Raw genomic sequence first — 15,447 nt, 5'->3', positions numbered from 1 at the left:
CCCATGCCCTCATGGCCAGGGCCAGCACTCCCAGAGTGACCTGGCCTTTGCTCGGCACACAGGTTTGCAGCGCAGACCATGAAGGCTCTGCTCTCTCGACTGGGCTTTGGCAAGAATCTGCTGGCTTCGGAGCACAAGCAGCTCTGGGACAGCCTGCTCTGTGCTGACACCCAGCACTATGCAGCGGGTCTGCTGGCCAGGTGAGATCCCTTACTCCTGCCACCACTGCCGGCATTTGTGCCCCCTGCCCAGAGTGCCCCACACAGTCCCTGGGGCTGTAAGCGAGAGGGCCTTGTCAGCGAGGGAGGGCCGAGCAGACTGGGAAAGGCTGGGAGAGGAGGATGCCCAGCAGCAGCCACCTCCCAAGGGGCCCATGTGCCCTTGCAGAGTGCTGGGGAAAGATCAGACCTCTGTGAGTCATTGCTGGGAGAGGTTTGCCCACCCTGGGAGGCCTTGGTGCCTTTTTCCCCTGGCAGGGAGATGCGCTGTGGCTTGAGCACCTTGTGTCCCTTCATGGCCTCACACCTGCTCAGCTTTCTCGTCGGGAAGCAGCGCCACTGGCATCTGCCTGCCCTGGCCTTCCTTGTGGAGGTGAGCCTGATGGCCAGCGCTGCCTGGCTGAGCTGCCTCCCAGCTCTTGGGCCTCTCGTAGCTGCAGCTGCCTGGGACGCCGCCCATGCCCTGTGCTGCGTCCTGGGCCTGGCCCTGTGCGGCTCCGGGCTCCTGCCGGCCGGCGCCCCTGGCACTGCCCTCCTGTGCCTTTCAGCTCCTGGAGTGTCTGGACCTGAGCAAACACGGTCCCAGTGCCCTGCTGGTGGTATCCTGGCACCTGCCGAGCCAGTGCAGGGACAGGCTGCGCCTGGCACTCAGAGGCCTCATGGTGCTCAGCAAGGAGCCCTCGCTGGTGAGAAGGGGGCAGTGGCTGAAGCCCCGCTGGCAGTGTGGGGCTGGGCAACGCAGACTTCTGGGCTTGGCTGGGCTTTGGCAGCAGAGGCAGCTGCTTCCAGCTCTCCTGCCTCCTGCTTCAGCTGCCCCAGTGCCCCAAGCAGCTGTTGGTGCTGCAGCCAGTCACATTTTCACAGCACAGCCTGGTCTTGCACACAGGCTGGAGGAATACGTGGCCTGTATCAACACCTGGTGGAGCAGCTGGCCGATCCAGACACCGAGGTGCTCCAGATGAGCCTCTGTGTGCTCACACATATGCTCCAGGACAAAGACCTCCTGCTACCCTTCACCACCCTGAAGCTGGCTGAGTCCCTCCTGCCACACTTTGAGAACGTAAGGCTCTGTGCCCCCAGGCAAGGGAACTAAATGCTACCTGGAAACTTTGTGCTCTGTGCAGTTCTGGGCCTTTGCTCCAATGGGCCCAGAGTAGTTGGTGCTTAGGATTTTTTCTTTCCTTCCAGGACAACAGCCATGTGCACCTGCTTTCCATTCAGCTCTTCTGCAAGGTGATGGAGCTGGTAGTGGAAGAGGGGGAAGAGCTTCTCATGACAATCGTGAACCAGAGCCTGCTCCCTCTATTCTTGCGCTGCCACGATGAGAACCTGCAGGTGGCCAAGGTGAGGTTTTATGGACGCTGCCCCATCCCTGGCAGGGGGCTCGGCCACTTCCTGCCCCGGCACCTCGCGGGCTCCAGCCTCCCCTGGCCATGGCACAGGGACACAGGTCCCGTGCCCTGGGCTCTGGTGCCACCTGTGGCTCTCTGCTGCTCTCCAGGCCTCTTTCCAAGCCCTGCTTTGTGCGGCACGCTTCCTGAGGAGGAGGGACCTCGAGGAACTGCTGACGGAGGAGCGACGGATGAAGTTCGCTGAGAGCCTAGTAAGGACAGCCCGGGAGCCCGAGCCCTGCCCCTGGAGCTCGGTGTGGGGGCCTGGCAGCTGTGCCCCTGCCCAGCGCCGCAGCCAGGCCCGCCAGCCTGCGCCCTCCCTGCTGCTCCCTGCCCTGGCCTGTGCGGGCCGGCTCAGCCGATGCTGCGCACAGGGAGCGCCCGGCCGAGGGGCAGAGCCCGCGCCGAGCCTTGCCTGTTGGTGCTCCCCACAGCTGCTGCAGGACGAGAGCCAAGTGGCCGAGCACCTGCGCTGGGCCCTGCCGCACCTGCAGAGCCCACAGAGGCCCCTGCAAGAGGCGGCCGTCAGGTTCATGGGTGAGTCAGCAGCCCCGCGCCCCTCCCTGCCCCCGGCCCGGCTGCTGCCCCGGCTACAGTGAGAGCCGCGCCCAGGCCACTGCAGCCCCGCCTGCCCTGGGCGCTGCCACCACCCTCCCGGAGCCATGCCCTGGGGCGGCCGTGTGCGGCAGGGGCCCGGCAGGAGCCCTGCCTGCCAGGAGGGCGTGCGGCCACAGGGCTGGCAACGCCTGTGTTGGGCAGCTGTGCTGCCTGGCGCCGCCACAAGCTCTGTCTTGGCAGGGGTGGCCGGAGTGCTCATGATGGGGCAGAAGGAGGAGCTCCAGGTCCTCACTGAGGGTGAGTCAGGGCAGCCGCGTGACAGCAAGCACCGCCGGGGGCAGCTGCACATCCCGGCCCCGCAGCTACAATCCATGCCCTGGCTGCAGAGGGCTCTGCTCCCTGTGCGGACCAGGGGCGGCCAGGGCACAGCCCGGAGAGCTGCCAGGGACATGTGGGCGATCCGTGGCCAGCACCTTCCGGCCGAGGCCCTTGTCTCCCGCTCCCTCCTGGCCATGGCAAGAGCCAGCTGGGATGGTCCTGGCAGGAGGCTTTCCCTCAATCTGGCCTCTGACCTTGGCTCTGTTCCTCTCTCTTCCAGCTCTTCAAGCACTGAAGGAAGATGAGAGCCCATCGTGCATGAGCAAAGTGCTTCAGATGACCTTTGAAAGAAGATGTGCAGGACTTTGTTCGTCTGCTGGATCAGATGTACCAGCGTCCATCGGCAATTTCCAGTGCCCATTGAAGATGGGAGCACCTGCAGAGCAGGATGGACCAGCTGGAGCTCCAGGCACAGCTCTGGCTGCTCACAGCTGAGCCTGTGGGAAGCTCCAGCAGCTCCTGCCATCCCCCTGTTGGCAGCTCCCTCCCTGCAGCCCTCAGGCCCTGCCCATCCCCTTTTCTGCCTCCCAGCTCACCCCTTACCTTTGCTTTCCCTTTATAAACAGTTTGGGTTTTTCACTTGACCTGCATCTCCGTGGAGCTGAAGCGACACAAATCCTGAGCCCGGGGACACACAGGGCCCTGCTGCCGTTCTCCTCCGCGCTGTGTTCCGGGCACAGGCAGAGAGGACCAAGGGCAGCTCAGGCTGCAGAGGTTCCTGTCCCGCTGCTCCAGGGGCCATTTCCAGCCAATCAGAGTGTTTGTTGCTGCTGACTTATCAGTTGCCAGGAGCGGAATTTGGGGCAGGGGGAGGTGACCCCGGGGATGGGGATGGGGCGTGTGGGGGCAGCTGGGGCCGCACTGGTGGCACTGGGGGTGCTGGGAGCCCCCCGGCCGCAGGGGGAGCGGGGGGCTGGGGGAGAAGGGTGCGGGGCCCCAAATTAAACCAAAGGGGGGTTGGGACCCTCAAAGGGAGCAGGAGGGGCCTGGAACCCCCAAAACCAAGCACGGGGGAGGGGATTGGGGGAACGATGGGGAAAGGACGAGAGAGCAGGGAAAAGAGGGGGATGGGACCCCCAAAAAGGATCAGGCCAACCTAATGTGGCCACCTTCAGACGGTGATGGCAGCCAAAGGTAGCCAAAGCTTTTTCCCAGTCTGTGTGATCCCAGTCTGTGCAATCCTAGTCTGTGCAATCCCATTCCATATAATCTCAACCCAATTCATCTCAGCCTGTATTGTCCTGATCTGTATGTTCCCATTCCATATGGTCCAAGTCCATATTTGATCCCAATCCAGTTGATCCCAGTCTGTGTGGTCCTCATCCATATGGTCCCAGTCTCTGCAGCTCCAATGCAAAGGATCCCAATCCATATTTGATCCCAGTCCATATTTGATCTGTGACTGTGTGGACCTGCACACACGACCAGGGTCTGGAATTCCAGTTCCCAGCCAGGAAAAAATGTTCCTGCCCTTGAACTTCCTTCCTATCCTCTCAAAATTGCAATAAAATTATAAACAAAATGCGACGAGGTGTCCGGCCTTAAGGGTCAGATGTCCGGCTAGCAGAAGGCGGCCAACACCCAGCTGCAATCCAATGCGAGCACCCCTTGGCATCGGATGGCCTCGGGCTCTGCTCGCCGCGGACTGGTCTCGCTGCCACCACGACGGGAATAAGGAGCTGGACACTTGATGGGGACGAAGTCAGGTTTATTGGAGAAACCCAAGATGTCAACCAGGGAGTGACCAAGAATTGGGAGTGAAACAAGGTTATAAAGGGAGGAGGTGTATAAGGGAGGTGTTTACAATGAACCAATAAGGGAGAACTAGGGAGTGAACACGACATAACGGGCATTAGGGAAAACCCAATCAATATAAAGTAAGGGAGGGGCCCCAGGACCACAGCCAATCATAACCCCCACAGAGGAGAAGATTCTGGTAACCTGGGAGGAGTGGGGGGTGATTGACTGGGCCCAGGGAGGAGAGCAAATATACATATAAGGGAATGAGGGGGAATTACATAATTTAGGGGATTGACAAAACCAATGGTGGGAGTAACTATAGTAACAAAATGAGTGGCAGGGCTAAGGCGGGAAAGCTGGTGAGGGCAGAACCATTTATAAAATAGGGGGATAATACAGAAAATGGGGGAGCAATCAAACAAACTAACGAAATGCACTACAACATCAAAAAAATTAAAATTGAAATAAATAAATTATAATAAAAATGCAATATAAAAATCTCAAGTCTTCTTTACAATATTCCAACAATGATTCAACCCAAATCAACAACTATTACTATAATATTACCAATAAATACAAATAAACAAATTATATGCCAAGAAATACCTTTTGAAAGTTTTAACTCCATAACTAATATACTTTAGATAAAAAATATCTAAACACTAACATACAATCTAACACACCTTAGTAAAAAAATTCATATTAAAAATATACTAAACACAAAACCAAACAACACTATAATTTCTCACACATTTGAACCAAACAACTAAACTTTATTAACATCCTTAAGTACTCTAAAAAATTAAATTTTATTTCAAAATTCTAATTTCGGATGCGTGGTTTTATTTGGATATTGGTTTTTGGATTGTTTTGGTTAGATTATTTAAAAAATAAGATTTTTATAGGAATTGAATCAGCTGAGAAGGCAGCACTCTGCAAACAGAACTGCCTGAAAATGAACGGAACAGAAATCAGTAACTGTGAAAGTTTTATTTGCTGTCAAATACATCCCACCCAGCCACCTCACACAATCCCCATCCCACTGCTCCACATTGGGATCCCACTTCTACCAACCACCTCCCAACCCCAACTCACCCTGGTGGCTATGGAAGGGAGCGAGTTTGGCATGGGACTGAGTTTTTGTGAGGCGGGAACAAGCAATTTGAGGTGGGATTGAGCCCTATTGGGTTAAAATTCAGTTATTTTCAGTGGGATTTGAGTGGTTTGGAGGTGACAGATTGATCCCTCTTGGATTTTGCAGTGCAAAGACATGGAGAAGAGAAAAAAAAATTTAAGCCAAACCAAAAGGAGAAGGAGCCAGGTGTGTTCCCAACATGGATCACAGGGAATGTGAGTGACCAGGGCTGTGCCCAAAGTGCCTCCTCCAGTGGGGGATGGAGCTGGAGCAGCGCATGAAACTCTTCCCACACTCGGGGCACTCGCAGGCCTTCCCTTACCGGTGCCTCCGTTGGTGGTGGGTCAAGTGAGAGCTGCTGGAGAAGCTCTTCCCACACTGGGGACATTCGTAGGGCCTCTCCCCTGTGTGGATGCGCCGGTGGGTGACGAGGGCAGAGTTGTACTTGAATCCCTTCCCGCAGTTGGGACACTGGAAGGGCCTCTCCTCTCTGTGAATCCGATAGTGCTGGAGGAGATCTGACTTGATACGAAACCCCTTCCCACACTTGGAACACTCGTAGGGCCTCTCCCCAGTGTGGAGCTTTTGGTGGTGGATCAGGTGAGAGCTCAGGCTGAAGCTCTTCCCACACTCCCCACACTCGTAGGGCCCTCTCCCCAGTTTGGGTCCTCTGGTGCCTGATCAGGTTGGACCTCAGGCTGAAGCTCTTCCCACACTCCATGCACATGTGGGGCTTCTCCCCATCATGGAGCTGCTCATGGAGCACCAGCTCCGAACTCTGGCTCCATCTCCCGCCGCCTTCCAGGCCCAAGCTGGCTCTTTCCTCCTCAGATCCCCGCCAGCTGCGTTTGCAGCTCCTCCTCGTTTGGCATCTCCGGGCCTTTTCCTCCCTGTTGTCTTCCTGCGCTGTGGAGCTGCTCAAAACGGCCTCTTCCACCAGGTTCTGCCGTGGGCATTTGTCCTCCCTGCTCTCCATGCTCAGCTCCTGCTCTGGGGGAGGAAGGACAAGGACAGGATGGGGTTTGCCTCCATGCCACAGGCAAGGGCAAGGAGATCCCCCCAGGGCTGTGCTGCAGCTGGGGCCTTGCTGGGCTGGGAGAGAGGAAAGGGACACTGACTTCCTCCTCACATGCCTCAGTGTCCTGGGGCATCTTCCTCTTCCTCACAGCCTTCCTCGCAATGGGAAATTGTGGATTGGGGAAAACAAGGGATGAGCATGTTTGTAGGAGCATCGGGGGGTAGGACAGTCAGGACGGACGGAGATGAGAGATCTCTGAAGCCAGGTCGTGGAACTAGAACTTGAGGTTTATTGCAAAGGGCCTGGGTTCAGGGCTCTGCTTGGAGCTGCAGCCACAGCTCAGAGCAGGACCAAGAGAAGAGAGGGGTAGAGAGGACGAGAGGGTAAGAGAGTAAGAGGGGGAAGCATTAGAGAGTGAGGTTCCTGTTGCAATACAATAAATCTTCTTCTGAGTTGAATATTCTATTTCTCACTAACCAATCTAGTACAAGATACAAATCCTAGAGCATTTACATACAGCCTGTAAAAATCATGACATCACCATACTGTGTTACAATTTAAACCCTAAAAACTACTCTTTGGACACCTTCTGCTGAGCTAGTAGGGTCTGCTCTGACCCCTGGACCTGTCTGCAAGCAGAGGGAATTGTATCATCAAAAGGGGATTACCTTCAGTTAGGCCACACCATTGTTTTCCAGTTGTTCAGTAACTAAGGTATCTAAAAGCTTTGCTTTCATCTCAATCTTGCTTATAGTTTCTATATTCTCAAAATCTTTTGCTAGACAATCATATTTATAAGGCTTTCCTGTTTCTTCTTCCCCAAGACACAATGAGTTTGAAGGTCCCTCTGCCCGAGTCCATCTCTACAAGTCACCGGAGAGGTGGGCTGCATAAAACCTCCCAAACACCAGGATTCAGACCTGAAAAAGCCTCCCAGGAGTTCCCCGTCCCTGGTCCCTACCCTTTGGTGTTCAGAGGTACCCCCCTGTCCCAGCTGCTGGGGTGTCGCTGGGATTGGGGGTCCCCCTTCTCCTTGGTGCCCGCCCAGCCCAGGCTGCTGGCAGTCCCAGCAATGCCAAAAGTTCCCCCCTCTTGGCTCTCCCCATTTCGGGATGCTGGGGCTGTTTGGGCTCCCGGGCTCCCTTCTCCCCTCATTCTCTGCTCGAGGCTGCAGCGGCTCCAAGAAGGCCCCCCTGCCCCTCTCTAGGCTCTTGAGGCTCCCGCCAATGGCGGCGCTCCCCCTCTCTGGGCTCCCCACTTTGGGCTCCTGGGGGACACAGGGCTCTGCTCCTCCATGCTGCCTGTGCAGGCAGCCGCCACTGGCACCCCCCGATGGCCCCCCGAGGGGCCTTTTCCGCTCAGCCTTGGACTGCTTCATTCTCCAAACATCCCCCCAAAAACCCAACCCAGGGACCCCCCGGGATATCTGGGCCGAGCTCCCTCCCCCCCCCAACCTGTGCGATGGGGGGGGGTGGCGATGATCCCACAGGTGGGGGCTGCGAATTCAGGCCGGGTTCCGAGCGACCGCATGGTTCCCTCAGCTCAGCCTTCATCGGCCTTTGTCCCTTTTCTTCCTCCCGCTCCTCCTCTTCCATCCCCCCTCCCGCTCCTCTGTGTTTTCTCCACCTCCTTCTCCTCTTCCATTCCCCCTCCCGCTCCTCTGTGTTTTCTCCACCTTCTTCTCTTCCATCCCTCCCCTTCCATCCCTTCTCCTCCTCCTCCCTCCTAACCCCACCTCCTCCTCCTCCTTCATCCCTGCCCTTCCCTCCCTCCTCCTTCTCCCCCAGCAGCAGCCACACCCTTGGTGCCCCATTCCCGCAGCCCTCGCAGCCCGCGGCAGGAGCGGGGATGGAGCCAGGACAGGTCGGGATGGGCAGCGCGGGGCTCTCGGCTGCTCCCAGCCACTGCAGGTGGGGAGAACCTGGCCCGGGCCAAAGGAGAGGCAAACTGGCCAAACTGGGGGCTGCACATCCCAACTGGGCCTTGGTGGGGACCCTGCCTGGCCGCTGCCAGCCCTTGGGGCTCCTCTCGGGAGATCCGGGAGGGGGAAATGCAGAGAGGGCTGGGGGATGCCAGGAGTGGCGTCCCTGGGAGGGACTGGGCTGTACTGGGGTAACTGGAACCTTACTAGGACCACTGGGAGTGATTGGGAAGGGCTGAGGATTGGGACATGCTGAGGGCAAGTGGGATATACTGGGAATGCCTTTGACCTTACTGGGGTGACTGGAAACAACTGGGAGCATGCTGGAGGCTAATGGGAGTGAGTAGGAGTGACTGGGACAATACTGGAGGCAACTGGAATCACACTGGGTGGAAGAGGGATTACTGGAATCATGCTGGAGGCAACTGGAAATCACCGGGAAAGACTAGGACCATTCTGAGGGAACCAGAGCCTTTCTGGGCACACCGGGACATACTGGGAGTGTCCGTGACCATACTGGGGGGACTGGGAACACACAGGCAGCAACTGGGAGTGAGTGGGACCGTGCTGAGAGGGACTGGGGCTATTCTAGGGACAACTGGGATCATACTGGCAGGAACTGGGAACAACTGGAACAATTCTGGCAGCAACTGGGATCATACTGGGATCACAGTGGGAGCAGCTGAGTCCATGCTGGCATTGACTGGGATCACACTGAGGGTGACTGGAATCATACTGGGATTCACTGGGAGTGGCTGTGAGCAACTGGAATCATGCTGAAAGCAACTGGGAGGAAGTGGCAGTGACTGGGAGCATGCTGGAGGTAACAGGAAGAGGCTGGGAGTCACAGGGATCATACTGGAGGCTACTGGGGTCCTGCTGGCATTGACAGGGAGCAACTGGGATCACACTGGGGGTCACTGGGATCATACTGGGAGTGACTGGGATCATACTGGGATTATAGTGAGTGTCAGTAGACCCTGACTGGGTGTTACTGGGAGCTACCAGGCCTGTGCTGGGAGACAACTGCGCACATACTGGGAGCAACTAGGAATGACAGGATGCATGCTAGTGACAACTAGGATGTCCTGGCAGTGACTAGGATAAAACTGGGGGCAGCTGAACCCCGCTGAGGTAACTGGGAGTGCCTGGCAATGACTACGAGAATGTTCAGGGCAACTGAATGAGACAGAGTAGAGATCCATTCTGAATTAGGTGAAGTGTCTCGGAGAGGTGAAAAGTCTGTGAGGCCAAAGCTGAAGGAAAAGCCGCATTCCAGAGACAACAAGGAGACAGAGAAAGAAAAACAGAAATGACCACAAGGCCAATTTGCCCCCGACCTAAGAACTCCTTTGATAAAGAAGAATTGGCGATAAATGTCATGTGGAATGAATCTGTATGAACTTATTGTGAAACTGTATGCATATGCATTTGGAAGGAGGATAAAAGGAGACCTGAGGTCTTCAGGGGTACGCATGCCTTTTGGGGAGGCTTGCGTCCGGCGCACGTCGTAATAAAAGCATACCAGGCTTTACAACTTTTATAAAGTTGTGAGGTTTCTTCTTTTCTCCGCAAAACATTCTTGGTGAGCCAGCCAGGAGAGAGAGATACCTTCCGTCTCCCTCTCTGTCCCCGCAGGGGCAGGGGGGGAACCAACAGACTCCTAGGCGCGCCCCAGGATTTTCCTGGAGGAGGCTCCACTCGCCTCGACTTGCCTCCTGCTGGGACAGACAAGGACCTGCTGGCCTGCGGAGGAAGATACGGTATGTACTGAGGGGCCCCTGGGGGGTGGGGAAAGGAGAGCAAGGGAGTAAAACACCCAGAGACATCTGGGTTCAGCTGATAGAGCAGCTGTATTAGAGACGGGGTTCATCGTTCTGATAGAGCAGAACCGCTAGTGGCTCTGGGGGTGAGCTGGGTGAACCCGTATATGCGTGTATTGGGATTCATTGTTCTGACAGGGCAGAGCTGAACCCGCGTGTGTTTTCTTTGTTTGTGTGTGTGAGTGGTGTCCGGACACTGTGTTGCTGTATGTTGCATTGTGTGATCAGCGTGCTGTGTTTGTAATTGTGCAAGTGTATAAAGTGTATGATATATAAAAGAGAGTAGATCCATAGTGCTCTATTGTGCAGGGGGGGGAGTTCCTACCTGCCACTGGAGAGGCTGAGTAAACACCGGCCAAGGCAGGCAGTAGGGGCGGGGAGCGCCCGACAGATAAAATAGAGTAAACAGTGGAAAAGCGTGGGTGAGGACGTTTATTGAGTAGAGGTGGTAAATTGTGGTGTAGGTTGTGCATGCTTTCACCGTGGCTAGGCGAACCTGAGGGGTTCCTCTGCCTCAGATGTTTGGACTCGACCCTTGGGAGTTGGTGAATCCGGTGGATTATTGGATAGACAGGGGAGACGAACAAGTTCATTTAGAGGGGCTCTACCAGACTTCAGCTGGCACTCTTGTAAGTCTGGACTGGGAACAGCTTGCCATAGAGGATTTAGAGCTCCCTGTAATAAATGGAATAGCTTGCCTTTGCAGGAAATTTCGAGTAGCCTTTGGTGCATCAAGAGGCTGGCACGCTGCGTGGGTATTATTACAGTGCATAGTTTGTGGGAAACGCTGGTATTGCTGTTCTAACAAGCAACAGGGCACGTGTCCCAAGTGTAGATTAGAGGTTTCTGATCAAGCTGATTCAGAGTCTAAGATCTTAAAACTTGTGTGTGGGAAATCACATCTGATACCTGCCACTTGGAGTGTGTGGGAGGAGGACTGGGAAGCTACTGTGAAGTCCTCTGAAAAGAGGTTTGGGTGGAAGTGAGATAGGGCAAGAAAGAAATAATGGGAACTAACCAGAGCAAGGAAGTTCCACGGGCCAGCCCCTTAGGGTGCATCTTGGCCCACTGGAAGGAAGTCACTAGCCGGGGGGGCTCTGAGAATAAAAAGGATCTAATCCAGTATTGCACACGCTGGTGGCCCTTATACAGGTTTGAGGACGGAGCAAGGTGGCCACCCACTGGAACCCTAGACTATAATACTTTACTGCAGTTAATGTTGTTTTTAAGACGGGAAGGTAAATGGGATGAGGTCTCGTATGCTGATATGTTTTTTGTTTTAAGAAATCACCAAGAGTGGCAAAAGGACTGTGGGATTAAATCACCCTCAGACCCACTAGTTTTGGTCCTTGAAAAAGATAACAAGGCAAAGAGAGGGTAAATCAAATGCTGTTGTTCAGCATGCAGTATAGGACAACGGTGTATGAGATCAGATAAGGTCTATCATTCTGAGGAGCAAGAACGGGACACATTTGAGTGGGTGAAAGCTCCTCCAGTTCCTCCCCGAGGTGGGGGGGGTTAGGGAGGTTGAGGCTGAAACTGAGGATGAGGAGGAAGGGAACTTCCCCAAAAAGGAGGAGGACTCAGGTAGGGAAGGCACATCTACTAGAACCCACCCCACCTGTGGGAGTCCATTTGCATCTAGAACTAGGAGGCAAGTAGTGCTACAGGCCCCTCTGCGACAGGCAGTGGGACCAGAAGGGGCCAAATTAATGATTAAAGTGCCATTTACCACCCTTGATTTAGAAGCATGGGAAAGGATTGCAAAGAATTATCGTGTTGACCCAATACTCACTGCCAAACGCCTACAATATGTTATCAAACAACACAATCCAGACTGGGCTGACATCCAGCTACTACTAGATGCTTTCACTGAAACAGAGAAACAGCTGATCTTAAAGACAGCAGGGAATTTGGCAGAGGATTACTGTAAGGCCACACAGCTGGATGTAAAAGAACATTTCCCCCTCAAAGACCCAGAATGGGATCCTAATGTGTCGGCAGAGGTAAAGAAATTAGCAGAGTATCAAGAGTGGATAGCAACAGGGGTAGAAAGAGCTACTCCAAAAACCATAAACTGGTCTGCCTTATATTCCCTTAAGCAGGGGCCTTCTGATACTCCATCTGAATTTCTAGAGTGTTTAAGGGATACTATGCGTTGTCATACATCATTAGATCTGGAGTCTGAGATAGGGACAAATCAACTAGTTAATTCATTTTTGGGGCAGTCTGCTGGAGATATCAGGTGTAAACTTCAGAAAATTCGGGGACCAGATGGGAGGAATCTCGAAGCCTTGTTAGAGGAAGCCTGGAGAGTATTTAGTAACCGGGAGGAAGGATATAAACAAGGAATGAAAAGGTTGGTGGCAGTGGTACAGGAGGAAAGGCAGAGGAAATACAACCAGGGACTGCCGAGACAAGGACCACCTCAGCTGGGCAGGAACCAGTGTGCAATCTGCAAAAGAATTGGTCAGTGGAATGCCAATGTCCAGAACGAAGAAGGAGTGACCAACAGATGACTGCACACGTACAAAACAACTGAGGAGGACCGGGGGATTCTGCCCCAGCAGATCCACTGGTTATAACAATGAGGCTGAGGGAAGAAGGGAAAAGGGTGGAATTCTTAGTTGACACAGGAGCTACATATTCAGTCTTAAATTAAGCTTTAGTACCTGTGGAAAATGATTATGTTGTAGTGCAGGGGGCAACTGGCCAGTCTGAAAGGGCATATTTTTGTAAACCTTTGAGGTATAAATTGGGAAAACAATGGGGTATTCATAAATTCTTGTTCATGCCTAATTCACCAAGGGCACTTCTAGGGAGAGATTTATTGGAACAATTACAAGCAACCATTACATTCAAAAATGGGGAAATTACTCTGGAGGTGAATGATCAAATGTACATAGAGGTATTAAGTTTAACTCTGACAGCTACTGGCATTAAGGAAGAAATTGATGAAGAAATACTAGGTCAGGTATTTCCTGGGGTGTGGGCCTCTGGTGTGCTAGGGAGGGCGAAAAATGCCTCCCCCATAGTAATCAAACTCAAGGAGGGAATGCAACCAGTGAGAATCAAGCAGTACCCCCTAAAGAAAGAGGATAGGGAAGGAATCAGCCCAATAATCGAAAATTTTCTGCGGTTAGGATTACTGAAAGAATGCCAATCTGATTTCAATACTCCCATTTTACCTGTTCGGAAATCTGATGGGTCATACCGGATAGTACAGGATTTGAGGGCTGTCAATAAAATAACAGAAGATCTGTATCCGGTGGTAGCCAATCCATACACTTTATTAACTTGCCTAACACCTGAGCTAACCTGGTTTACTGTTTTAGATTTAAAGGATGTCATCTTTTGCCTCCCCATCCATGAAGCCAGCCAAAAAATCTTTGCATTTGAATGGGAAAGCCCTAAAAGTGGGGGCAAAACCCAGCTCACATGGACCAGACTACCCCAAGGCTGGAAAAATTCCCCTACTTTGTTCGGGGAGCAACTTGCAAAGCTGGAGTCCTGGGAAGCTCCACAGGAAGGAGGGAGGCTTTTGCAGCATGTGGATGACCTTCTAGGGGCCACTCGGACGAGGGAAGCATGTGTGGCCTGTATGGTAAGCCCTTTGAATTTCCTAGGACTCCAAGGATACAGAGTATCAAAGAAAAAGGCACAGGTAGTGAAACAGAAAGTTATCTACCTGGGGTACGAGGTGAGTGCTGGGCAATGGACTTTAGGGCAGGCTCACAAGGAAGCCATATGCCAAACCCCAAAACCCCAGACAATAAAAGAGCTCCGAACCTTCTTAGGCATGGCAGGATGGTGCTGGCTGTGGGTTTATAATTATGGACTGCTTGTCAGACCCCTCTATGCTCTTATTGCCGATGGAAGCAGAGATCTCCAGTGGACAAAAGAAGCAACACGGGCCTTTCACCAGCTAAAGGATGCTCTCATGTCAACTCCAGCTTTGGGACTTCCAGATGTGAGTAAACCATTCTTCCTATTTTCCCATGAGAAACAGGGAATTGCCCTGGGAATACTGGCTCAGGACTTGGGTCCATACTGGAGGGCAGTTGCTTACCTCTCTAAGCAGCTAGATGCAACAGCCAAAGGATGGCCAGGTTGCCTCAGAGCTGTAGCAGCAGTTGTGCTGAACATTCAAGAGGCATGCAAGTTTACCCTGGGACAAAAATTGACTGTGCTAGTGTCCCACACAGTATCTGCAGTACTGGAAGTAAAGGGTGGCCACTGGCTTTCACCACAGAGGTTTCTGAAATACCAGGCCATCATGGTAGAGCAAGATGATGTAGAGATCGTGGTGACTAATATTGTCAACCCAGCTTCCTTTCTCAGTGGAAATCAAGGAAAAGCAGTACACCATGACTGCCTGGAGACCATTGAAGCTACCTACTCCAGCCGCCCAGACTTAAAGGATACCCCTCTGGATGATGCAGAGACCTGGTTCACTGACGGGAGCAGCTACGTTGCCAATGGGAAGCGACATGCTGGGTATGCACTGACCACCTGCAGAGAGGTAATCGAGTCTGGACCCTTACCAACAGGTACCTCCGCGCAGAAGGCTGAGATAATTGCCCTGACCCATGCCTTGGAAAGGGCAAAAGGGAGGAGAATAAACATCTACACAGACTCGAGGTATGCATTCGGAGTCACGCATGCACATGGGGCCATCTGGAAGGAGAGGGGACTGCTTACCTCACAGGGAAAGAACATCAAACATGCACAAGAGATAATCCAGCTGCTGGAAGCAGTTCAGCTGCCTGAAAAGGTAGCAATTATGCACATTAAGGCACACCAAAAAGTGAGCTCAGAATTGGAAGAAGGAAATGAGCTGGCGGATAGAGAGGCAAAAGAAGCAGCAAAAGGTGAGGTAGCTACTGAAGGAGTCCTTATTCCAGATGGACAAATCTCCCTTGAGGGTAAGCCAGAATACAACAAGAGAGATAGGAAATTAATTGAAGATCAAAAAGGGACGTATAACCAAGAAGGGTGGGCTACCATTGAAAAGAAGCTGGTAATCCCTTCCCATCTATTGTGGTCACTAGTAAGGGAGGAACACCAGAAAACACACTGGGGAATAAATGCCCTATACACCTACCTGATTGAAAGAATTGTTGCTAGGACTTTATACGCCACTATTACTCAGGTGACCCGACAGTGTGATCTTTGCCTCCAGACTAACCCCAAAAATACCCCCCGACCAAAACTTGGTCAGACTGGGAGAGGCCATGGGCCTGGACAACAGTGGCAAATTGACTT

At 53.3% G+C, this 15,447-nt stretch overlaps 1 long non-coding RNA gene and 1 pseudogene across 1 annotated transcript; one reads left to right on the top strand and one right to left on the bottom strand.

Moving 5' to 3' along the window:
- Positions 1 to 6,396, bottom strand: part of LOC132085941 (zinc finger protein 23-like) — a 148,752-nt pseudogene extending 142,356 nt beyond the window's left edge.
- LOC132085979 (uncharacterized) lies at positions 1,475 to 2,884 on the top strand. The gene is made up of 3 exons (XR_009420320.1): positions 1,475 to 1,562; positions 1,720 to 1,821; positions 2,766 to 2,884. It is a non-coding gene; the product is annotated as an uncharacterized LOC132085979 (long non-coding RNA).
- Positions 6,397 to 15,447: the final 9,051 nt, after the last annotated feature.

This window comes from Ammospiza nelsoni, chromosome 34 (assembly GCF_027579445.1).
Source record: "Ammospiza nelsoni isolate bAmmNel1 chromosome 34, bAmmNel1.pri, whole genome shotgun sequence".
Lineage (NCBI taxonomy): Eukaryota > Metazoa > Chordata > Aves > Passeriformes > Passerellidae > Ammospiza > Ammospiza nelsoni.
This window is presented reverse-complemented; position numbering and strand designations above follow the sequence as displayed.